Raw genomic sequence first — 27,495 nt, forward strand, 5'->3', positions numbered from 1 at the left:
AATAGAATAAGACCTGGTAAGGCCAAAGAAAGATCCTTATGTCTCTGGCTGGCAGCAACATTCTTTGTTATGAAATGTTACACCCAAAAATAATAAAAAAAAAAAAACCACACCAGAACTGGCAACAGATGAATAGCAATCCAAGTTGCAGAGTGACACTTCGACAAACATTGTTTCAATGAACAATCCCAAGAAGCAGATTAGCAATTACTTCTTAAGTGTATTGGAAAGGAGGGGGAAGGAGATCTGACATTAAAGAAAAGGACAGAAACTAATGAGGAAACTTCCTGAATATAGATGACAGAAATGCAGACTCTATTCTCAGATGATTTAAACAGACTTGCTCTAATTTACCATGGATATAATTAAGAATAGAATGCAGTCCAGTAAAGCCACATGGGTTTTAAACAGGCCCAGATCTTTAAGTGTGGATACATGAATTATTGCCTTAAGCTTTAATGGATTCTACTGTGGAATCAATGATGTGAACCAAACCAACCTTTAAGTGCAATAATATGTGTTAAATATTTATTTCTGCTCAAGTAATAATGTATCTCTCTGAAAAAAATCTCCAAACACAAAGGAAGAAAAAGGGGTATGTCAAAGATCTGGCACCAAAGAGAATTAAATAACTGATTTTTATTATTAACTTCTCATGTTTTGGAACTGTAAATGAAGAGAGCCTCAGTCAATTGAAAAGGATCTACTTGGACCCCTATGTCCAAACAATGAGACTAGTTCAGGGAAGCATTGCTAAATAAGGACCTCACACATAGCAATTAAATACAATGATTTAAAAACATCCCCAGCATCCCCAAATTCTCAATATTTTTGGAAAACAGAATTTCCAAAACTTTCTGATTCAAAGATAAAATGGAAAAAAAAAAAAAGTAAACAATATTGCAGTCAGAGACAAAGTGTTACGAGGATTTCCTGATTGAAGATGTGAGCCAACCTGATTTTTTAACCAACTGAGCAAGAGTGTACATCCAAAGCACATCCAAAAAACAACAATTAGAATATTTTTTAAAATAAGCGTTGTGGATGTTTCCATGATGCTGGAGAAGATGGAGACAGGAAATAAAATCACAGAAAAATCTCGGAACAATATTTGTTTGGCAGGTTTTACACAAGAAATCTTTCCCCAGGAAATTACATACCTGCAATGGCAATTGTGGATTTACTAAAATTCCTTTGACTTCTGCAATATAGTCTGTGTGCAGAGCCATAATGTGATCCATGAACGATTTTGAGAACCACAGCTCCAGAAGTCTTCTGGAAAAATTTCCTACTTGTACAAAAATCATTTCAAGAAGGAGTGATTTCATTCAATAGTCAAGAGAAAAAGCAGATTATTTTTTTTCTGCTATCAGTTTGCTTGAAATGATTCAACCCTACTGAAAGCAATGAATATGAATCAGACATATTTATGAGGTAAGGACCCTACAGTGTCTGGAGTCATTGAGATCTTTCATTTTTCTTGTTCAAATCAAAGTACCTGTCATTCTCCTTTGAAGATCCTGCTGCTTATGTAGCACCTACTAGTCTCAGAGAAAAGGTTCTTTTCATAAAGAGCAATAACATTTTATCATTCTATATTTGGTGTGACTATATCTGACAGTACAAAATCTTGTTTAGAGCTATGATTTCTTTCAGGCATCTGACAATAAAAAGTGAAGCATTAAGTCTTACTTTCGAGGGCATGCTTGCATGAAGCACATATCTTTAAATTGGTTAAAGCCTGAACTAACTGCCAGTATCTGACTGAGAAGACACTGTAATAATCTGAGGAAGTTCCATCTGAAGTCATATATGGTTTTTAAATAAACACATTCTTTCACAGATTCTCACATGAAAAAATTCTTACCAAATGCTGTTTAAAGTTCTTTAAAACAATGTAATATATTAAAGTTGACCATTGAAACTTTCTTTAAAGCAAGAGAGAGGGGTCTGTAAAGCAGGTTTTTTCTGGTATGTGCTTCAGCCTTTGCTATGGACATAAATGAAAGTGGCCTAATGTGTTGTGTTGCTTGAGTCTGGGAATATATGCCTTCTCCTAAGCTGAGAACATGCAGAAGCCCTGAGACTGAGGAGAAAACATTAAGAGGTCTATAACAGACACTCATCTCTATGAGAAGTTGAGAGATGTGTCCAACTTCATCAAATTTGAAGATAAATATTTTCTACCACTGTTCCCTCAAGTAAAATGAAGGACTTCTTTTCTTTGTCAAGAGTCCAGTGTAGAAACCAGGTGTAAAACAAAGCTCCAGATGAATTTTTGTGCACCAGAGAGAAGCCTGATGGACCTAAAAACCAGACTTAATAGGTCAAAGTCTGCTGCTGCATCATGGAATAGCTTAACACACAAGACTTCCCAAGCAGCAAGTGTGCACAAAATTAGAAAAGTCATGCTATCATCTAGCGGACATTTGACCTTTTTGCCATTACAGTTACCCTGCTACAGCCCTTAGTGGGGACTTTTTTATGACTCTTAAAATGTACTCATCATGCAGTTAAATTGTACAGTACCCCTTATACCAACATAGCTAGATCTGTGTGTCTTTTAACCTTTCTATACATGACTACCTCTGCTGATACGGAGCAATTTTACAGTACTATTACTGCACCCAGAGGGTACGTCTATATTGCAAAACTAAGAACTTTTCAGGGGAGAAGACAGAAATCTATAGTAAACTGACTATCTTTACACCTGCTGAATTAAATAGGAGCTGGTAGTAAGCACTGTGCTGCTGACTATTCACAGGGCTGAACTGCTGAATTGTTCTTGGCATGGTTTTGGTACAAACTGTGGGGAGTGCAACATGCCAGGGCCATTCCCTGTGTCACGATAGGACTGAATCAGTTTTAGTTCCTTCCTTCTCAGATAGCTTTCCCAAGTTATTCCAGAAGATTGCACATCCCCAAAGCAAACTTGGTACCTTCACATCACAGACCAGGATATGCAACACTTGTCCTCAATCTAAAGATATTTAATCAGCCACAACATAGCCCTGATATTACTGTAGCCTCTTTTATTACTTGAATTGGAAAATACACATTAAAACAAATAATTATGTGCTGGGTCCAGCTGTACACCTCATGGGGCCTAGGGAAGACCTATAGCCAAAAGCTGTATAGATTGAGCAGCAGCCAGGCAGTGCTCTTTGTCCTCAGGAGAAAAAAATGTTTGCCTAGTTTTAGTTAAGAACATAGACATAGTTTTACGCTCACAAACAAGTACTCCAAGTGCCAGAGGGTGATTTAAACCCTCAGCTATGCAGTGTCTCCACAACAGGAAGAGGCAGCCTGAATTGCATCTCCTGACACCCAGCAAAATTATCATGAAATTGTTCCACAGAGGGAGCTGCCAAAATAAAGTAGTTTTCCCTTCTCTTAGCAAGATGGAACAAATGTTTTTTAGTCATGTTTTACATTTATTTAAGATACATAAACCAAATCAATATGTTTATTTTTCCAAGCTTGTTTTGTGTCTGTCAGATGTAATGCATTTTTAATGTGTAATTACACAAAATCTCAGAATGTCAGGGTTGGAAGGGACCTCAAAAGACCATCTAGTCCAAACCCCCTGCCAGAGCAGGATCTCCAAGGGTAGGTCACACAGCAATGCATCCAGGTAGGTTTTGAAGGTCGTCAGAGAAGGAGACTCCACAACTTTTCTGAGCAGCGTGTTGCAGTACTCTGTCATCTTAAAATTTAATTAAAAGGTTTGATAAAAAAATACATAAATGTAGTGTAACATCATTCAAAACTTTACACTACACAGTAAATTCCAGTTTTATTTGAAATAGAAGTTGTGCTAATTGCAATCATATCCTTAATGAAAATAACTAATTAAAATGACTAAGCTCCATCTCTGTCCAATGGAAAAACTCCCATGTGCAAAATGAACAGTTATGTGGCTATTTTCCTTTAAAATTTTGTATTGAAAATCAAGGGGATATCACTATAATGGCTGTTGTATCTTGCATGGAAAAAAAATACATGTTCCATAAGGAGTCAGAAGCTCAGTTTGGTCTGATGCATGGACAGACAGACTGGCTGACCTTTCCCTGTGCTTCTGCAGAATTCCCTGTTAGGATCAAGAAAAAGTGTGGCTTTCTTATGGAAGAAAGCAGGTAATACTCCTCACGCACCCAGCTAAGATGATGGAGATGGTGGCACTTTTTGTCCATTTAAGGTGCCTTGGGACAGCCTCTGTTGTGTTGGAGATCTTTGCACACCATTTTGGTGATGTGTGCCCTTGAGGCAGTGTTAATCACATATGCAAAATTTTGAGTAACATGTTGGCAACACAAGAGCCAAGTCCTTATTCTTCTGTAGTAATCACAAAGATCCTGCACTCCATAACATCTGTTACAGGCACCCAATGCAGTGTACAGTCTCCTTATGTCCCACTAATCCTCCTTTTGTGGGGAATAAATTGAGGCACAAAGAGGGTTTAGCTTCAAATCATGCACCCAGTCCACATTAGAAATACAAATGGGAACCAGAAAGCATGGCTACTTGTTTGTATACTAAGGGGGCAAAAGGGAAGTAAAGTGGAAGAAATTTAGTTTCTTTTCAAATAATTAGCTGTCTCAAATTGAATTACTATATATAACTGGCTTTTTACATGAGGAATATTAGAATGATATGGCAAAACACAGTCTCTTGTATTTGAGATACAACAGGCCAATGTTCAGCTCTGTTAAACATTGTTTAGTAGGAGGGAATCTTGTTCTTCTTCCTCAGCTTCTCTGATTACAATTTTATTCTAATTATTTCAGAAATCATATTCTTGAGAATATTCAATTATTCATGAGAAATAGATTCAAATGATGAATACATGTTCCTCCCTGAAATGGTAAGTGAGGTTTGTTTGTATCTGGATAGAGAAAGAGCAGTTCTTCTGAGCTAGGGAAAAAACAGGAAATCAATCATACTTAATCTCAGAAAGAAAGGTAAAGCTTCTTTTGATGCCTTGCCAGGGAAACAGTAGTTCTAGAAATGCTAAAAAGCTAGAAATTTCCTCTAAGAGAAAGGAAGGGGGAAAAAAAAAAAGCTTCTACATAAGGTTTTGAAACAGAGAATACAAGCTTGTGTTGTACTGTTCCACTATCTTGTTCCATCATTGTAAACAATTTTTCAAGACTGAATTCAAATATTACAAGTTCAGAGACAGATAACATACAAGATGAGATTAATGAGATTCACCTAATTGGAGGAGATAACATACTGAATAGATAGGTGTTTTATGGTAGTGCTGATAAACAAGATCAATATTACATCCAGAAAAGTGGAAAACTGGTATCATCGTTGTTCATCTGCCACACAATGTAAGTACCTGTCAACGTGTGATATCTTCAGAAGGGGAATGCTAATCCATTCCTACACCAAGACTGAGAAAATTCACTTCTGTGTAAAATACAAACACTCTCTGTTTACTTACAAAAGTGCTTTACTAAATCTTAATTTCCAGAAGTGGCAGAAACTAATGCATTTAAAATAAAGACATAAAGAGAACAGCATCAAGGGCAAACACAAAGCATTTAAGATAATTAAAGAGTGTGAACACTGGAAAATTCAATGGATTGAAGAAAACATTGTAGCAAGTTAAAAAAATAATAATTAGTGGACTGTGGAAGAATAATAAAAATTTCTTGAAGAAAGTAAGCAATAGGCAGAGGGGTAAGAAACAGTTTATCCTCTCAAGCATGATGGTTCGTAACTGGAGCCAATGGATTAACAAGAGTAGCATTAGACACTAAATAAACATTTGAGGTTCTTTTAAGGAATGGAGGTGGAGATTTACTTAAATCAGGGATCAAAATCAGAGGGATACCAGACAAGAAATAGACAAGGAATTAGAAAACACAGATAATGTTGGAACTGCTAAGACGCAGATCAGAAAATCTTAGACATAAAAGAACATATCTGAATAACGTTCTGTGCACTAAAGCGCATAGATGAAGAAAACCGTTTTGATAGCAGTTTCGGTAACATGATAGTAGAGAGGTACTAGTATCTAGAAACTGCATTCTATTGTGAACAACACATTGAAGACTTCCACTAAATATGTGCCAGTCAACTAAATAAACAGTGTGATTATGGAGAACAATATTATAATAGTTTTACATGATCATATGAAGTCAAGAGCCTTCTCCTGACACATTTTATTCAGCAGATTTCACCTGAGCTTGAAGAGGGTAACAGAGAAAGAGATGAGCTCAAAGATGAGTATAAGAATAATGAGAAGCTGGGAAACAGTCTCATGTGAAGCCCAGAGGAAAAAAAATGAGCTATTTTGAACACACGATTTGACCAGAAAGCTTAGTCCCTTAAGAGGCTTAGTGTAAACAAAACATTGTTGTCACAAAAAGTGTCAAATACATTGATAGCAACAGCTTTGTGACTAATAAAACTGAATAGAAGAGAAAGACTTTGAAAGAAATCTACATTTCCATTTTTCAGGACATAAATCAATCTCTATTGTCATGGACTGAGTTGAACCTGCTGCTGTTATCCATACCGTGCCACAGTCATGCCAGCTTCAAAAATGAAAGTGCTAACTGAAGCAAAGTATTAAGGGGATTGAAATTCAGATTGCAACATATAAGGCTTCATGTTCCGGTTGCTGCTTCTGGGTTCTGGCTTCTGGGGTGTTGACTCTTTTTTGCAGGCATGGGAGTGGAATGGATGGGAGTCAGGTAGCTGCTGGGTTTGATTTTCTGCTCTATGCTCTTCCCCCCCTCCTCGTGTATTTCACTGTGCTTCTCTGCAAATAGGCTAAGCTAATGTAATCATGCATTGCATTATTAGATTAATTTGATTATTAGCTAAGGTAATTGTGCATTGTGATTATGATATGTTATATTAAACTCTTATCTCTTTATCCCAACCCTGACCTTCGTGTGTACTTTTCCCCTCACTTTTGTGTGGGGGAGCAGGCAGGTTAGCCCTTGCACTAAACCATTACATCCACGTACAAAGATGATAAAAAAATTCTAGTCAATAACTACCTCTTTTGTTATACCTTACTGTCTCAGTCCCCTTGGAGAGGGAAAGAGACTCAATTCTTTTTGAATATTCCCCTGCTATGAAATTAGAGGCACAAACGAGACCAAAATATCAACAGTGAGGCTATTCATTAAGAGAATAAAGTGGACAGAACAGAAGAGAGACAGAGAGAGAGGGAGAAGAGGGAGAGAGAAAAGAAATTATATTACCACCTCCCCAAGACAGTTTGGGTCTGTGGAGGAAGGGTGTTGCTGGCTTGGAGGAGATGTCATCCTTGTTGGCTGTGCTGTCCTCTGCTGGAGGAGAGGAGGGGGAGATCCCAAAGTCCAAATACAAGTTCTTCTCTGAGCAGCTTCTGACATGTGGTGTCTGTCTCCATGAATTGCAGCAGGAAGAACTTAGGACATGGAGAGAGGGTTCCTCCTGGTCAGCTGCTTACAGACTACATGGTGATGTCTTTTCTCCTGTGTTTGTCCTTTTCTCTCCTTGTACTTCTCCGTTTTCTGCTTCCCCTGAGCAGGCACAACTCAGGTCTTTTATACAGTTTTTTAGTCACAGGTTTTTTTTAGGTATGTGTCCAGGTGGTGAATCCATTGCCCTTTTCATCATCCTCCCTTTCTGGGGTAGCTGATGGGTAGAGATGATCTTGCCTATGCACATTCCAGAGAGTTGTTATCCAGTGGTGTCTGCCCAATACACATCACCTATTGTCTGGGTGAGGAGCAAAAAATGCAATGCCATTCTCCTATCAAGTGGTGTTAAAGTTATGTCAAAGGCCAAATCCTTAGGCAAAGGAGCATTGTACTCACTAGCTGCTAAATGTCAAACTGATTCAGTTTTGTGGACAGGTCTTTCACAGGTAACCTTATCTTCAGTTTGTGTCTAGTGTAACACTTGCTACAAAAAAAGAACATGAATTTCCTATCTAATACTTCAGTTGTAGCTGGACTCTTCAGCAGGAGTTAACATTTCTGACTTGACCAAGAACTGAGAAAGCTGATCTTGTCACAGTCTTTTAAAAAGGCTGTAGCAATGTAGTTTCTGATAATATGCATGCTTGGGTACTTTTACCTCTTATGGTGTCAACCCAAATTATCACTTTCCCACTGTTGTGTTGCTTTAGCTGCAGCTTTTTGCCACTTGTCAAAAAGTAGCTGCATTATGTATTTTGCTTTGTAACACTGACTGATTTCACACTTCTTATCTCTCATTCGTGCATGTCAGTAATACCTTGCATTTGTATTGTTACTGCCACAACCTGTTCACATTTTATCCAGTATCAGAACTTGTCTCACAGCTGCAGGGGTTGTCCTTGCTGGCAAAAGCTGAACACAGTGGATATGAATGAAGCTATTCACCTTCTCAGATGCTCTTTTGCTGGAAGCCTTAGAATGAGTAGCATATGTATCCTGTCTCCCAATCCCCAGCTGATGCAAACAGCTGCAATATGTACTGCATTAACGTATGCTGCGTGTGACACACAGGCTGGAGGGATCATAACTGATCTTTTTTGTCATTTAAGGAAGTTTAGGCTGACCTGACCACATATTTTCCTGAGTTTCTCATTTGTTCCTACTCATGCACTTCTTTAAACACTGTCCTTAACTTCATGTTCAAGGGAAGCCACTATGTGTAATGGAAGTATGAAAGTTACTTCTGTCGTTTGGAACCTTCTTTTCCTGATCTGGTTTCTGTGCAGTCTTCAGATTACTTTTTGTGCTCCCTTACTTCTCTGGTTATGATCCGACAAAAAAAAATATACAGATGTCTGTCTTATAAAATATACTCTTTTGCTTTATATTCTCCATTGTAGTTCTTTAGACAAACTACAAATTGCAGTGGTTGCTTCAGCTGAGCTGCAAAACAACAACATAAAGCCAGAGAATTATAGAAATATTGAGCTTAGAAGGGACTTCTGGAGGTCATCTGATCCAATCTTCACTACTCTAGCAGGGCCACCTAAAGCCAGTTACTTAGGATTACATCCAGGAAGCTTTTGAATACCTCTAAGGATGGAGACTCCACAATCTCTGCAGGCAAACCTTTGCCAAGACTCAGTCATCCTTACAGTAAAAAAGTGTTTCCTCATGTTCAGTTAATTTTCCTGTTCTCTCAATATGGAAATGGAGCAGAAAGGAAGATGTTAAATTGGACATCTCTGATTAAGATTTCTTATGCTTTTTTTTTATTCTTCCATTTCTTTTCTTAATCCTCTTCCCCTTTAATGATATGCAGGTGTACCTTTTAAAAAAATAATCCTTTGAGCAGAAGAGTGATCACAACACTGCCAATAAATATTGAAACATATAATGACTGTTTCTGAAGTCACTTATTTAATAGTTTGACTTGATTTATTTTAATTCAAGTAAAGCAGAGATTAAAGCTTGATATTAAAAATGGACTTATTATTACAAAAGAATCACATAATTTAGGTTTGTCAATTTAGATTTATAATTGGCAGACAAAGTTTAATTCAAATAGCTTAATAGACAGAAAAAAGACACAAGGAAGGAATGTCTCAAAGTAAAATGTTAATGTGGGAATTACTTGTGGTAAGACTGAAAAGAGAGAGAAGTCTTTTTTATATAAAAGAAGAAAATTGCTATTGTGGGCTGATCAAAAGAAAAAAAAGAAACATAGATAAGATATTTTCCTGTTAGTAATTGAAGAACTGATTAACACAAATTAGGAAAAAACCCAAAATCATAGTTTAAGCAAACGTGCCACAAAATAATTTTACAAGCAACTGTCAGAATACTTGCCAATTATTGTCTTCCTGTATTGTTAGTTTGGCTTAAATAGGGAAGTTAGAAGGCCAAGCTACAGAAAGAAAGGCAGTATATAGCAAAGTGACATTAATGGGCATTTACACACTTGATCACCACTGATGTCACCAGTGGAAACCATTTCTTCCCTTCAGATTTCAACAGGCTAATTATTTTTACTGTAAAACCTGTTTCCATTATAGCTTTGTGTAGCTTTGATTTGCAGCCTTTGACTCTTGATGTTTTTTCCTATGAGAGATTAAAGGTCCACAGAGAATCTTAGTTTTGGTGTGGAGGGAAGAGGTCCAATTTTTATACTACTTGTACACCATAAACAACTTTCCTGTCAGGGATTTTTCTTTTTTGCTGATAAACTACATGGTATATCACTTATTCCCCAAAGGGCATTTTACTGGGCCCCTAGTCCCATTTGTGAATTTTCCACATCCTTTTCAAACATCTTTTATTTCCAAATGCTTGACAGTGCCCATCCTTCCACATGCTTACCCAAATTACTTTTAAAAAACGTGTCATTACTAGCTATGACTTTATGAGTCAGTTGGTAGCTTTCACCTAGAATTTGTATGAAATTCTGATTTGCAGATATTAGGATAACAAGGCCACACCCTGTAGACTTAAATATATAAGTGACCCTTAGGCCTAAGTGTGAAAGGAAAATTGAAGTACTCAGAAAATAAGTCATATTTATAATGCAAAAGAACCCAAATGAACAATTTTCCCACATAACTCTGCCAGAACACATGAAAATGAGAAATATAAAGAAAAGGTCATCCCATCCTTGAGAAGACTGAGAGGGGATCTGATCAATGTGTATAAATACATGAGGGGTGGGTGTCAGGAGGAGGGGGCCAGGCTCTTTTTGGTGGTTCACAGTGATAGGACAAGGAGCAATGGGTTCAAAGTTGAACATAGAAGATTTCACCTCAACATGAGGAGAAACTTCTTTACAGTGAGGGTGACAGAGCCCTGGAACAGGCTCCCCAGGGGGGTTGTGGAGTCTCCTTCTCTGGAGACTTTCAAAACCCACCTGGATGCATTCCTTTGTAGACTACCCTACAGGGGGGTTGGACCTGATGATCTCTTGAGGTCCCTTCCAACCTCTGATGTACTGTGATACAAGCTGCAAATAAACAGCTCCACTGAGAAAGTTACTAAAAAGACAGCCATAGTAGTTTAACTATGCAAAATATGAAGTGTTGCTTAAATCAGTTACAATGAGAATAAAAACTTAGAATCAATATTGGTTGCTATAAAGAGTGTCACAAAAATACATGCTTCGATAAGGAGGCATGGATCCTTCAAATCACTAAGTTAGAGCAAAAAACCAACCAACCAAACAAACAAAAAAACAGACAAAGAGAGTAGAAAACTATAAATCTGGTAGGGAGCATCCCATGTGAAGGTTATGTGCTTTATTGCAGCTTCCAAAAATTCTTTAGCTCATAATCCCAACAACTGGCTTGTCCATTTATATTGCTAACATTTCCCTGTCTTGGCGAGACAAGTGCTTGCTTCTATACAGGCTTTCTAAGCTTTTCTCTACTCCTAATCTATGCTTTGTGCATACTTCCATCTTGGGAAAATGTTGCAGACACTTCAGATCATTTTCATTGTGGTATGATAATACATTTTTCTACAGGGTTCACCATATGAAATCATTAAAGACCTGATTTTCCCTCTAGAGGTGTATTTCAGAGCATTGATTGTAAGAGAACGTACATTGGCTCACCTTTAAATGTAGGATCCAGTTAAGTTCCTGAAGCTCTTCATAAAAAAGAAATCCTGACTTGAGTATTCATATTAAATTGTTTTCTTTGTTACATTGCTGAGCAAGAACAGAGGATGTAGCTCAAGGGTGTTTTGTAGGTAACATACTCACAGCAACTAAACTCACAATCAATGAATCAATGTGAACATTCAACTACTTATCTTGATATTGCTGACTTTTCTGTTTCTCACTTGGCTTGATTATGTTCACTATTGCCAGACTGTGTACCTATAAGCAAAGTTTACACTGATTGCTAACACACATTCACCAGAAATTCTAGTTTCATTGACTCCGGATGCAATGTTAATCAATATGTATTTAAGTTTCATACTGTGTGCTGCATCCATGTTCTGTTGAACCTTAATTTATGGAAAAGATTTTACAGAAGACAAGCATGAAATTGAAAAGTGTAAAATGAGCTAAGGTTGCTACTTCATCACTTTAAATAATACTGTAGGCCTCCACTAGGAGAGAAATAATAAAGGCTGTATATAATGCTGTAATAGATTTTACACTGATAAGGCAACTTTTTACCTCAAAGAATAAATCATTTCTGTTTTTCCTGGCCACTAAAACAAATCTTGTGTTAATCCAGTGAGTTTTATCACAAACCAAAATGGCATGAATGGTATATATTACTTGTTTCGTTAAAATCTGATTATATTATAATGTAGAAATCTAATTTCTGTAAGTACCTCATCATTCCCTATTTCATCTGCCAAGTGCAAGTGTGATTTTATTGGGAGAGCGAATTAAGCCAAGCCATAATATCCAGATTGATATCCTGAACAAAAGTCACTCTATGATGGAAGTTTCATTTTTAAGAATTGTACAGATGGTTATGTGGAATGATTCACAGTAACAGTACATATTCCTGTGGGTCACATGGTTCCATTGCAAATAAAACCTATTTATATAAAATTATGAATCTGATCTATCTCCTCAACACCAATTTTACACCAAAGGCATTATGAGACTTTTTTACCAGTTGACATCTAAACAGATAAAATAAGAATTCAGCTGCTTTGTGAGCGATTTAGTGCACTTAAAACTTGCTGTGGGATTAAAAATATGTTTTGTATTGTCAGTAATATTTTCCTTTGATCACAAAGTTTAAATCCTTTTATCCAAATATCCATTCTCACTGAAACCTATGTATCATCCTCACTGTTAGTCCTTAATCTGCCAAGAATTCCAAGAAAAAGAGAATCAAAATTGCTACACAACTAGAACATAGCATTATTTTATATCTTCCATGACAGCACCTATTTTTGACAAATAAAAAGTAAAATCATCCTTTCAAATAGAAGAGCTCCTAACATTCAATATCCTAACATAATTTTTTCCCCAGCTTCCTTCATCATGGGATTCTTTAACAATTCTGTGTTTATTGACATAGTTTGTGCACTGCTGTGCCTCCCCTAAGTCTTCTATGTATTTGGATCATAAGGGCTATGTTTAGGAAGGCAAATATTTTCAACTGTGGGAGATTAGCTCAGGCTGCTTGATGCAATCATTTGTCTTCAGATCTTTTTTTCTCCTTCTGTCTGGACACTGACAATTTCAAAGAACTAGTCAGCTGTAAAGAAGCAGGATTGCTCACATGCACTGTTGAAGCATATCTTTTGCTCATATGGTCATTTTGCGCAGCCAGGAGATATATTTGATAGGCTAAACCCTATGGCTATTAAATATTTGTAACTGCATTGTATTCTACCACACCTTCACATGATGTTGCAATACTGATTACTTGAACCAACAACCAAAAAAATGTCTGCTGTGAGGAATGTCTTTTCCTGTCAAATAATCAGTGTTCCATTTTAAGCTATAGCATGCATTTTGCAGGTCTAAAGGCTAAAAACCTTGTAATGACATTTTTAATATTTTCCTTTCAAAGATAATTAAGTCAGTCTCTTTGAGCTAAACTTCCAAAGAGAGCAAGAACTAAATTGGAGGACCCTTAAAAATGTTAAGGTAATAAAACTGTTTGTTCTTGTCACATACTTACAGTATTAATCAAGAACGTATCTCTACTAAAGCACGGACGTTGAAAAGTGAGAGGCGAGAAGTAGGGAGATGAAGATCATCAGCTGACACACATGCATACTGCTTCATGGATATGGATTAAGCAGAAATGAGTACAAGTGAGGTTCTGTCTTAATTATGTTGCAAAATGTGTTACAAGAGGATAGACATATATGTGATGGTTTAAAGCTGTCTTTTTAATTTTTCTTTGCAAAGTTTGAGCAGAGAAGGTGAAGGCATGTAAATAAGTCACTATTGGGTGTAAGAAAGCAAAATAATGATTGTTCTAAACACTTCCATTGGATAGATAGAAATGTTTAAGAACCACTACCCAGAACAAAGCTGGGGCAGTTGGGGTCTGAGTTCGCAAGTTGCTGGGCTGCCTGGCTGCTGCTTCTCTTCTGGCTGAAGACAACACACTGACCTTGGCGAGCTAAGTTCACAGTCTCTCTGCTTCTTAACTCTCTGCTTTCTGCCAGGGGGGTCTGGGGGGAGGAGGCCCCTGGAAGAGAGGCCCCTTGGGAAAGGCCCCTTTGGGGGGAAGCAAAGGGAGCTTGGTTGTGTTTTTCTGTTGATTTTGTATATTTGTACATATTCATTGCATTTCATCATAGATTGTAGATTTGTTTGTAAATACAGCTTTCGTTTGCTTCCAGACTGAGCTAGCCTGGTTATTGTCGGTGTGTGGGAATTTCAGCTCTCACACTGACATAATATATAATCAAAGCTTTCTGTGTAACAGACCTTAAAGTATAGACGAGTCCTTGGTTATAATTTTATTATGCTGGTACATCTTACCAAAGTGGTTAAATTGAAATCACCAGCTCTTAGTAGGAACCATAAAATGATGCAGTCAATATTAGAAAAAACTAAATCCAACCAAGTATCTTTTAATTCCATTACTTCCTTATGAGCACCCTTGGTTTTTATCTGGACTAAAATTTCTTCAAGTCCTACAGTATAGAGCTTTCTGATGATAAATTCAGTCAGCACTTATATTCAGCATATATGGCAAATACACATTTACACATGTGTATACATATTCAGGCATATAATACTAATACTAAAAATATTAATAATATACAAATGTACTAAACATGCATATAATACTTTAATATGTTGCCTACCTTGTGGTGCAGATATCAATATCCTTCTACAAACTATGTGTCAATATCTTCTTCGATTGTATAAATAATTTTCTGCCAATGCTTTTGCCAATGCATGAACCATTCCTTTAATTTCTGTCTCAGTAGTCATAGTATTTTGTTCTCCCCCTTCTGTGTAAATGTTTTGGGAAGAACCACGAAAGGAAGAAAAATTTGGGAAAGTAGTTCCACCATCTTTACCATCATCAGTCTCTCTTACCTGATATTATCTCCTGTCCTTATGATACCAAAACATTTCACATTATAGGAATTAGCATTACAATCTTCAAAGGAAAGCAGAAAAACACAAGATTATGTAACAGTAATTGCTTAATTCTAAAAATTGTTACCAATTGATTCAACAGGATTAATCTTGAAGGATCTTTGAGGTGGAGGGCAAAGAAAATCACAGTTTGCATAATATCCATCTAAGCAGGATAGTGGGCTAATCTTCCAGGGATAAAGATTTTCAAATAGGCTACAAGGAGAGCAAGTAAAAGATGTGGGTTATGATGCAGTAGTGATTTTTGGTGGGCATCAGCTGCTTTGAGATAACAGCCCATGAGTATACTGCTACCTTTTGATTATTATTCTTTTCAGTAAGAACTGCCCAAAATTACTGCCAGTTTATATACCTGTGATATCTAATAAATATGAGTCAAAGTTTTACACATCATATGTAAAGAAGTGAATCACCTTAACCCTGCTGCTAAAAACACTAAGGAATGGGGCAGAGCATTGCAGCAGGGTGTGCAGGAGAAATACTCTTCTCACTGCAGCAGCATTCTGCACTCACCGAGTCTGCTTGAAGCTCTTGATTCTTCTCTGGGTGCCTTTACCAAGTGTAAAGATGAGAGATGTGAAGGTTGCAACTACTACCTCCGTAACATGGACCGCTATTGTCCATCCTATCTTTAAATTGCTGTCCAAAATGACCTTATTCCACTGCAGGGAGAAAAAACAGTGGATTTAGAGGTTAAGAGAAAATTTCAAGACTGCATAAAGATTTTGGCTATTAGATTTTTTTGTGTCAAGCAACAGACATTCTTTATTTCATTTTTATGAAGTGTATTTTATGATGGGAGAAAATAACTTCAAGACAATAATAAAGGAAAAAGAAAGAGACTGCATCAACCTTTGTATCCCTCCCTGCTAAAAGAAAATTAACTTGAAGCCAGTCAGCCTGATCTTCAACTGCTATAAAGTTTCCCTGTAAAATCACTGCTGAAGACTCACATTTATGCTCACAGGTATGATTTTTTCTTTTTTTTTAAGGAAACTTTTAGGATGTCATGACTCTTCCTCTCATGCTCCATCATGCCATCAGCAAGGCTTGAGTGGCATGTCCTAACCAATGGCACTTTGTTCTGAGGAACCATTGCTCCTTCACCAGTAGATGCTGAGCTCTCTTAAAGTTTGTTTAAATGTTTATCCTGTGGCCTACACTTTGCTCCAGGCCATTAACTGAAGCATAGCTCCTGCTGTAGTCTTTTCATATTTCCCATGAGAATGTCCTCGCTTGTGTTGATTGATTGCGTATTTTACTTTATTGGAAGTAATTCTTTCTTATTGATGTCAGGAAACTAATTTCTTCAATTATTTCTTTATCAGTGTCACTCTTTTCTTGTATAACCATCACTAACTACAATAAAATCTCCTCATATTGCCTCTTATTAACTACAAGCATGGTGAACTTGATTGTCCCTCCAATTTAATGAAAACTGTATTGGATTCTCTTTGACTGACATTTTTCAGCTTTCTGTGAAACACTATTTTGGATAATTTGCTTGGGATTAATTTAAATTTTTTTGTTAGGTATCTTTCTCAATCAGTTTTTTGAACATAGAATTTACACTTATTGTGTGCAATGATTTCTACAATGTCCACTCCTTTAAATTATTTAAATTATGTCTCTCAAATAAGGGGAGTTCTTCCTACAATTATCTAAAATTGTAATTTTTTTCTTAATGAAAAATTTCAGATGTACCCTTAAGGAAGAAAAATAATTATTTCTCTGTATCTTGAGAAACACATGCAAACTTCACTTAAAAATGGTGAATTTACAGTAGTATCAATATTTTTTGGTAACAGGCACATTTTTGTTAGCAAAGGATTTTCTTTTCTAGAGTCAGCATAACTGATTTTTTTCCCAGGTAGATATGCAGATTTTCTCTCGTTCTCTCCTCACACACACCCCCCCCACCCCCCCACCCCCCCCCCCTTATTTTCTTCATTGTGCAAGAAAAGCCAAAGTTCTTTTACTTTGTGTTTCCTGTGTCACAACCAAGTTTGTTTCTGATGCTCACTCAGTTTGCTGGAAATTGCTTTGACTTGTTTACTTAGAGGCCTGGCACACATGAATTCATTAGTCCAAAGCAAGCCTGTCAAAGATTTCAAATAGCATTTCCTGCTTTAGGGTAGGAAGATGACCAAAATAGTTCATGTACAGTGCTCATTCTGTACTAAATAATTATATGCATAAGAATAGCAATAATTAAAGGTCCCAATACTCCAATAGTAGTCAATGGCAGAGGCTAAATCAGGTAACTACATAGTGATCCTTCCCTGACATGTTCTCCTAGATTCCAGAAGTATACCAGCATCAGTCTTTCAGGAGACAGAAATGTTATCTACCTGGCTAATGGTATCATGAACATTTTTATTTCTCTATCTTGTCCCTTTGCCTTTTCATCCTGCACAAAGTTCCACTGCATCCTGAGGATAAATCCACCAGTTTAATTCACTACAGAATAGAGGTGCCAGAGGGGGCATCTTTACAAAGACTCGTCAGTGGCAAATGAGGAGTCATAGCACAGGCCTTTCTTATTTAATTTTTGTTTCTTTTTTTACAAGCAAAAATAATTTTTTCCAACTACCTTAATTTTAAAATGCTAAGCCTTTTTTTGATAATGAAAGTGTCTTATCTTTCAGCTGTAGTGACACAGTTGACTCAGCTTCAAATTTTGGCTCAGATAAGGATGGAGCATAGATGCCATATCCTTTCAAGTGTGGGACTGCATTGTCTGTTTTCCTACATTTCTGCAGAAATTATCATTCTGTCATTCTGCTGGATTTTGACAAGCTCTTTTGGAGCTTTCCAGGAATAACAAACTGGATGCTTTGCAAATTCTGCCTGTTTGACCCATTTAATTTGATCTGGATAGGGTTATTTAATGTCTAATTCATCACAGAACTCTTAGAAAGTGGAGGATTATCAGATGAGCTGGTAAGTGCCACTTCCAAAATTCTGTAGTCTTTTCATGTATGAAGAAGTCACTATCTTAAAGCTGCATTTTTAAATGTTTTCCAGCTTGCTTTCTGGCAGTCTAACAGTGCCTTCAGAGTCTGATATGTAGGGTATGGGAAGTAACACATTGGTCAACAGTTCCATAGTAATCTCTTTGAAATGGAAGGACAATGATAACACTTAAGCTGTTATCAAAACTAGACAGGTCTTCTATTACAATTAGTATTAATTTTATAGCTTCTTATTTCATTATTTCCCTAACAGATCTCAGGTAATGCTGTGTTTTAAGGATGGCTTCATTCTATATAACTGCTCAACCAACAGTTTTTGAACAGACATTTTCTACAGTAATTTGTTTCTTCTCTTTTCTCAGTATTCCTGTACGTGAGTAGTTTCCAGTCATGTGATATGCTGAAATCTGCCAGTGGATGGATGAAATTTTAAACTAGACTGTGATGGTAATTAATTTCCAATGAGACATTCTGGTAAAGCGAATGAAACTTCTGGAATCTCAAACAGATGCACTGACAGAAAATGAATGTCTGATTTGTGATCCCCAAAATTCCTAGTAGTCACTCTCATGCCTTTTATGAACAATTTCATTTAACATTATTATTCATGTCTCAGCATAAAACCCAAGAATCTGTCTTAAATATATATATCATGCAGGTTATGCCTTCTTTTCCCTCAAAAGCATGGGCTTTATCTTTTCCACATCTTACTTTGTATGCTGCTTGCACTCTTGAGACAATCTCTTCCAGCATCTGCAGAACTTTGTAGTGAGAGTCAAGCAACCCCAGGTCTGTTTTTCTTCTCCTTTCCTTCATCCATTCTTGTCTTTGCCAGATCATATGGTAAGTTCCCAGTGACCAATGGGTTTCTTTCTGTAACAACAATACTGACATGGACCTTGGTGAAGTGAGATATTTTCTCTGATTTTCTCCTTTCCCATCAATGCTTAGTGAAGGCTAAATGCCTGTAGTGCAGGAACTACTCACTCTGAACAAAATTACATTTTTTACTTACAATGAGGATAATTGCTCAAGCCAAATTTGTCCTGAAAATATGTGGGTTCAACACATAAGGTGTGATTTGAAAAACGATAGGTTTTCAGCAGAAGTGTTCCAGTGATCGAGATTTCACCATCACTGTGCTAGGCATTGTACTTTTTTCAGTGATTTAAGAAGGAGCAAGGTGAAGTCTTTGGCCTAGATAACCCTGGGGATGATGAAATAAGACCTTTTCAAGGCTGTTTTTGCAAGCCTTGAAGAAGCAAAACAATAATAAGTAGGAGAGAGTTTATCTGTACATTCTTCCAGAAGAAGCTGGGTCAAAACTTACAATTCTCCATCACTGACACATATTTCAATTAGAAAGAGTTAGTTACACAGTGAGAAAAAAATGAAGAAAGGACAAGAAAAAGTAATGATCCTCTTTTCCAAAGAGACAAAAAAAGCAGCATTATTGGGTTTGCATTTAGTTTTAGTTGTCTTGAATTCCTAGCAATAAATAATTCAATCTTCTAAAGCTAACGTTGGAGTAGCTGACACTATAAATCATTGCTTTTACAATGGACATCTAAACAAGCTAGTTTTACTGCCTCAATATTTTGAATTAACTGAATAAAAGTTAAAAGCATTTCCCCTAGAGATTTACAATAGAATCATCTTTGGCCTTTGTAAACAATATTAAATGTTGTCATTAGAAAAAAAAAAATTACTTCCAGCTGCTTTATAGAAATTACCACGTACATGAATCTCAGAGGATTTCTCTTAAAATGTGAAATTATGTCCTTTCTAGCAATGAAAGAAGGAGGCAAATGGAACCAGTGGTGTTTGCTTTTTCCCAGGCATTACAAAACATGCTTTGGCAGGCGAGTAAAGCAAAGAGGAGTGACTAGCAAAACAGAGGTGTATGTTGCCTCATTACCTGTGCAACAGCTTGTCACCATTTCCTTGGTGAAAGGAGCTGTAATAAGTTATGTGTCTTTTTAATTGCATATTTTTAACAGCAAAAATAGAAATCACAGAATTCAGTACATACACCTCCTGAACTATTTAATTGTGAGAATAAACAAATTGTGCTCATCACACGTACAGAGCAGTGTACAGACGTGAGCTCATTAATCCTTACCGCTCTTGAGAGGTAACTGGGAACAGGTTTGACATTTTCATTCTCAGTTTAAGGAGGGTAAGGCTGAGGCAGGATATGAATCGACTCAGCATGGGAGCATTCTAAGAGCTGACAACTAGACCCCCTTTTGCTTTGCCCTTTTGCTAACGTGTCTTTGTTCCTCCAGCTCGGTAGTCCTGTTTTTGTGCAAAAATGGAGAACGTGGACTCCATGGAGTCTGAGCCAGGGCTGTTGTCCACAGCCAAAATGGAGACACCTGGTAAAAGACTCCGTGTTTTCCGTTGAAGTCTAAGGCAGTTCTGTGCCATCAGGTTCAAAAGGATCACAATCACGTTAGAGGTTGCAAAATACTGCAGTATCTTAGGATATCCACAAAGTTAAACATAATAGTATGCCGTTTTCCTCTTTCATGCATCTTTTCTCTCCTATGAGAACATATGAGTAATACCTCCCATTGATAACAAGTGTACTGCAGCTGGAAAAGACATTTCTCATAAAAACTGGCCAAGGACCCATTAAAGAAGATTTTCTCCTACACTGGGCAGAGCCCTGAAAGATCTCCTTTGCTTCCTTCATCTGTTGTGAAAACAGATCATAACATAGAAGTTCTTTGTGTTACAATAGTATAATCTTGTCAAGACTGCAATCAAGATTCAATATATAATCAAAATTCTTTAAGAAATTCTTCAACTTGCTCACCATGCTGAGTTCAGAGTCAAAATTTTGCTTCAGTTTTAGTCACACATGCATAAAGTTAATTTATTGTCCAGACTGGGAAATTAATTATGATATTATCTTGACTGGTATTTCTGAAACACCTGAAGTCAGGTGGTCTCAACAATTTGTCACTCATATGGAAAAAACTTCTCCAAGATATCAACATTATTGGATTTCCTAATAATTTTGAAAAAAACTTTCAGGTTTTGTATCTGGAAATATACTCCCCTGTGAAAAGTTAAGCCTCAAAGCCTCCTCATGAATTCAGACATTGGAAGAAGATCAGTGCCCTTTGACTCCAGGAAAAGTCTAGCTGGGAAAGTTGGCAAGTTACTGTCTTTACTTTGTACTTCCTAAGGCCTTTTAGTTTTGTAGAAAGTGATGAATTATTCACACTGTGCTAATAAAGTTCATTTGAGTCCTCTGAGCAGCCTCCTGAGTTTATTAATAAATTATTTAGTAGCAGAGTTAATTTGGTCAAGTTGTCTCTACATTAATCTGGCTAGCAACGTAGTGATAATCAGATAAACAGCAAAGATGATTTAAAAGACAGGGAATGTATGCAGAATTATGCTGGGAAATGAGGCTGCCAGTATTCCAGGCTGAAAGAACTGGGGAAAATCAGTTGGCAAAACCCAGGGAAAGCCTGAGGTGGCAAAACTGTGCTCACTCCAGGGTGGAAAAAAAGTGGTTCTGTGGTTGGAGTCAAGATATGGCTGAGATAGGGCATTCTGACAACAGCTTCATTGACATTTCTCTGATATAAAGCTCCCTCAGCACCTGCAGATATCCATACCAGACTGGGCATTGCAGAGGGCACTGATCTGCAACAGAAATTGATGTAGTCTATTTTAAACTGACATTCTACAAATATATTCAATTTTTTTCCCTCTGTGAAGCAGGTAGTTGTTTCACATTTATTGCTACACTGAGAAAATAGCATTAACCTTATTTTTGTTCAGCCCTCCCTTATGTATAATTCCCTCCAATTCACATTTTGAATCAGGATTAAGAAACACAGCTATTTCTTCAGATGATACGAGCATTTTTTCATTCAGTGCATACAGTTCTTGATCATATGCCACCTGAAGTTGCAATTTTCCCCTAAATATTCAAGGCCAATGGTATGCCAAAGGAGTTTCTTGGGCATAGCTAAGGACATACCAATCTGAGAGACTAGATATTTTGGCAGATCATACTATTACAGAAGGAAAACAATGGAGCTCCTTGGACTAAGAATGAGTTTATAGCTATGTAAAGGCCTCATCTATCAATCCAGGAATACTTTGCATACTCCATCTATTACTTAATCTATAATAGCTTAAATTAGGCAACCTTCTAATTAATTTTCCCAAATTTGGAGTGAGTAGTGACAGTTGGCACAGAAAACAGAGAAGTGACATCTATTTGTTTTCTCAGTGTTTACATTTTTGGTGAAAGAAGGTAAGTCTTAGATGAAATTGGTGCATTTTTTGGGAAGGAATTTCATAGCCTCGTTTTTCTGTTGCTTGCTTGAGCGAGTTGACCTTGCAGCTGACAGTCTCATCATGCCTCAGAACTTAGCTGTGGAGCAATGTTACGATCTCCTGACAAAAAATGAATTTTTAGAAATCTTGGTCAAATGCCAGAAGATCACTATCTCAAAGTAAATGCAGTGCTCCCTGGAGAAGTAGTACAAGAAGTTTGAGTAGACAGCACTAAATTTGCCTTTGAGTAAGAACGGCATCAGTCGTTCTCCAGAGGTTTTCTTCTTTACCAAACAGAAGCGTAGGAAAGTATTCTGTGTGACAAAAAACCCTCATAAAAAGGGAGTCTGTGTCTTTGATAACTGTAAAGAAGACATCACTGCTATATTGGAGAGTCATGCATCAATACCAGAGGATGTGCAAAATTATCCTTTCTGAATCATGAATTGTACTTGGGCTTAAGAATAGATATCAGATGTCTAAGCAGACAGAATTAAAATGGAATTGAGATGAGTGGAGTCCCTTAGGGATCAGTACTGAAACTGGTGCTGTTTAACATCTTTGTTGGTGACATGGACAGTGGGATCTAGTGCACCCTCAGCGAGTTTGATGACAACATGCTGGAGAGAAGGGATGCCATCCCAAGGTCCACCCAGATGGACCTTGACACTCTCATGGAATTCAATGAGAAAAAGTGCAAGGTCCTGCAGCTGGGTCAGGGCAATCCCAAGCACAGAATTGAGAGCAGTCCTGCAGAGAAGAACCTGGGGGTGCTGGTTGACAAGGCTCTTGATGTTAGCCAGAGATGTACATCCTGCATCCTGCTGCTCAGGATCAGGGTCATCCCTGAAGAAGAGAGAGCACCAGACATGAGAAAGGCAGCTGCTGTGGGTCCCAGCTGTGCCAACACGTCCACAAGCCATGGGTGAAGTCTACCTGGAGCCACAGCTGCAGTTTATCTGACCCATGCCACCAAGTCAAGGAGAATCCTCCTGTGGGACAAGGTGGTGGACTGAAGAGAGTGTCCACACCAGTGCTGACTGCAGTCAGTCCCACTCTTTTGCTCTGCAGGTCTCCTGGTGCCCCTGAGGTGAGGAAGGCATGTTGCCTCCAGCCCAGACAGTGGTTCAAGTGGAAAAGCTCTTTCTTGTTATGGGACAGGGGCAAAGAAGATGCACCTTGGTGACAGAGTCCAGAAGAAGAGCTTCCTCAACTGCAACTTTTTAAAGTCAACTGATTTCTTCTTCATGTAATATCCAGGTAGAAGGTGGTGTTGGCAGCCTCATGGAAAACTGGAGTTTGGCTTTGTCAGCTGCAATAGATAGAGCAGCTACATAGCTGCCTTCTTGGGTGAGCAGCTATCTGCATAACACTGGTGTTTCAAGAAAGGAGAGGGGAGCAGCGCAGAACGGTGCAGCTCATGGGGCTGTAGACTTGTGCTGTCCACTTCCCACTCTGCTGGGATGCTCTAGACAGTTGGCAGAGAGAAGGTGTTCAAATGCCTCTAAACACTGCTAGGCATAAGGCCTCAAGAGCATTGACAGCACGTTCCAGTTTAGCATTGTCAGCAAACTTACTAATGGTGCCTTCAACTCCTGCATCCAGACCATGAATAGAAATACTAAGCAGAGCTGATCCTGGAATTAAGTCTCAAGGAACACTGCTGGTATCCGACCACCAGCCATATGTAGCCCTGTTCTCTTTGAGAGCCCTTTGAATGCGGCTGTTCACCAGGCCATGACCCATTGCACTGTGTACCTGCTCATCTGACAGTCAGACAACTTGTCCAGAAGACTATCACGAGAAACAGTATCAAAAGCTTTACTAAAATCCAGAACAGCTATGTCCCCCACTCTTCAGCTTTTACAGAAACAGAGGTCAGACTAGGACATCTGTCTTCTGTTTTCTGGGTCTTCCCTCATGTCCATCTGGTAAACTGGAATAAGGTTGGCTTAGCTTCCAGTCAGCAGGGACCTTCCCAGACTCCCAAGGTCTTTGCTAGATGATTGAGAGGGGTTCTGCTGTGCCACCTGATATCTCCTTAAGGACTCTGGGATGTATCCCATCAGGTGCCATAGGCTTCAAAACATTCAGATGATATTTAAACTTCTACCTTATAATTTCATGACTTGGGTGCTGTCTGTGACAAACTCCTGAAGGCACCTTTAAGAGCAGAACAATGCTGTGTAATTCTCTGCCACCACCTTCTGCATCAGAAAGTCTTCCTATAACTGCCATAGCTTTCCCTGCAGCAGCCTGAATGGCTGTGCCCCAAGATATAAGAAGATGAAGCACAAGTTTCCTTCAGTTACTCTGACACCTTGAACACAGAAACCCACACACTTTGATGTGAAGAATCTCACCTATCCAGATCAGCAGCCTTTTATATATTACATATTCCCATTCTGTAACAAAGCAAGCCTCTCTACAGTACATACAGATTTATACACCAAAACTGCCAACAAATGAGAGGGTTTACTGCCTCACTGTCATGTTTAAGTTGAATGCATTACAGACCAATCACCACCTTCATTTTTCTTGTTCTTACCTTCCAGTAAAAACTAAATTTACCTTGGAGGCTCCTTGGGACTTCAGCTTTTACAATTTCAAGTTGTAGTGGTGGTGGTGGTTGTTTTTACAGGGCTAAAAGCCAATTGCTCTTTAGTGTTGTCAGGTTAAGGAATGATATTGCAATATAGTGAACACCTAATATGTGTCTCATAGTTCCAGGGCACCTGCCTGGTCAAACAGGGAAAAGCTCACAGCTTGCCTGTGACGTGTAGCTACACACACACCTTCCTTCCAATGGAGTAAGGTAGGTTCAAAGGATGAGGATATCACTCATGATACATGGCCCCATTCCTAGGCTTGAAAGCTAATGTGGTGCAGAAATCATGTCAGTGTTTGCTATGAGTTTCCTCCCATCTGGAGAAAACCACCTCAGTTGAATGCAGTCCCTTTTACTACCTGTGTACTCAAAAGAAGTACTTGTAAATCAGTGGGTGCCTTTTACAGCAGGTGTCCTTGGGTGCAATGCAGGGAGCCTCTTCAATGAAGGTCATGTTCTTGGTAGCAACAGTGTTCCTGACTTTGGAATAAACCAGGTTCAGCTGGCTGACAGCTTGGCAAAAGGTATGTTTGCAAAATGCCCCCTGAAGCAGTTGGCATAGCTCTTGCCAGCGATGGCAAACCAGCGTAGAGCAGCACTGCTTCATCCTGCTTGCTGGATCCTAAGTCACTTCATTAGCATCTTGAAAGTGATGTGTGTCTGTGGTGGTTTGAGCTCTGAGTTTAGGAGCTCAAATGATAATAGATATAAATTCCCCTCCCAGCCCTTCTCCCTTTTTTTCTCGGCAGGGTGGAGAGAGAAGAAGAAAAAAAAAAAAAAAACAACTCATGAAAGAAATATTCTGAAGTCGGTTTGGAAGTAGGAGGAGTAAATTTTTTTCTTTTTTTTTTTTTTCACAAAAGGGAAAGGAAAAAAGTAATTATATATATATATATATATAATCAGTAACGGGGGCGGGGGGGGGGGTTGTTCACAGAGGTGAGGGATGAGGGTAAGTGGGAAGAAAATTATACAAAACCAAGCCTGGATGGCCTTGTGTTCCCCTGGATGTCGGTGGATTCAGCTGAGAGAGAGAAAGGGCCCCAGCCACGTGGTCTGGTGCAGGAGACAGTGACAGCAACAGCAGCAGGAAGTCCTCTCAAACAGACAAGGCAGGAAAAAGGGAAGAGCAGCAAGATGTCAGCCCTTTTTATAGGCTTGCTGGACAGGAAGGGGAAGTGGAATAGACCACCTCTGAGTCAGGGGACCACCTTCTCCCAGCAGGGGAGGGGCCAAGCCCTCCCCAGATTAAATTTCTTTTGTCCACCTGGGGCTGGGTTCTTCTCAGCCCCATCCAGGATGGGTGTGCCCCAGCACAGTGTCTCTAAAGCATTTTTCAGGTCAAATGAGAAAGGAGTGCTCAGAGAGAGTCAGAAAATGTAATGGCTGCTTTCGGAAGGGTGAACACAAGACCTCTTAGGTCATCTCCACCAATACTTCTCAGAACAATTTCAAAATTATGTTCATCACATTGGAATTATTTGTAATGCACAGCATTGTTGAGTGTTTATTTTAATACTTGACAGGTAGTCAGCATTTTGAGTGACAACCTTCCTCTCCTTTTTCAATCTTGAGTGCAAACTATTGCCAGCATTCACTGCTAACTGTATCAGGGTATATGGCCTTGTGTTGAGACTTCTACAACACATCACTATGCAGCTATTTACAACAAGGCATAAAGAATCTCTTTGAAACTGCAAGAGGAAAATTCTGTAAGTGAGCTGAAGGTAATCATAACAATTAGAAGCCAGGAAGCACAGCAAACCCACAGGCTTCAAGCACAGCAGTGCTCCCTGTTACTTAAGTGAGGAAAATAACTCAAGAGATGAAAAGTAGCATATAGTGAATCACTGTCACATTCTGCAATGCCTCAGTTCACAGTTTCTCAAGATATGATTTATAGCGTTCTAGAACCATCAAATACAGCTTTCTCACCTTATGTGATCAAAGTCCTAAAGACTGGCTGCAGCCCTTGGGTTGCAGGTCTTCGAGATTGTATTTTGTTTAACACACCTCTCAGCATGAAGACACACTGTGAAGTACCATACCCAAACACTTGTTCTCCAGCTGAAGACTGGACACATGAAAGAAGCTCTACTGTTGTTGCGGCTGAGGGGAGGCTTATCTATTAATTAGCCTCACAACAATAATTGATAAATGATATGGCAAACAAGTATTAATAAAATAGTAACCTTTTATTTATTAAATGTGCCAAAACTCATTAAAAGCATCATTTGTACGGTCAGAAAATATATTTAGAGGGAATTATGCAGTCTCAGGGCAAATACAAACTATTCTATGCAAATTAGGAGGCAACAACTTGGAAAAAGAAGGTCCCTGAGAGCAGTTAGCGCTCAGTCACAGCAGGGAGGAGGCTTGATAAGAACTGTTAAACCCAAAGGGCAGTGAATTAGTTACTCACAGCTATTTTCACCCATATAAGGGATGCTGCTGCTGCTGCATTGGTTTGGGGCACTCTCCTAGGTGCAGCACGGCAGACTGCTGGCAAGAAAGGTTTACCGCATGGTCCCAGGCTGGTCTGGCTTCAGCAGACAGCAGGCAGTTAACGACGCTCTTGGCGAC

This window comes from Indicator indicator, chromosome 1 (genome assembly GCF_027791375.1).
Source record: "Indicator indicator isolate 239-I01 chromosome 1, UM_Iind_1.1, whole genome shotgun sequence".
In the NCBI taxonomy this organism is placed as follows: Eukaryota; Metazoa; Chordata; class Aves; order Piciformes; family Indicatoridae; genus Indicator; species Indicator indicator.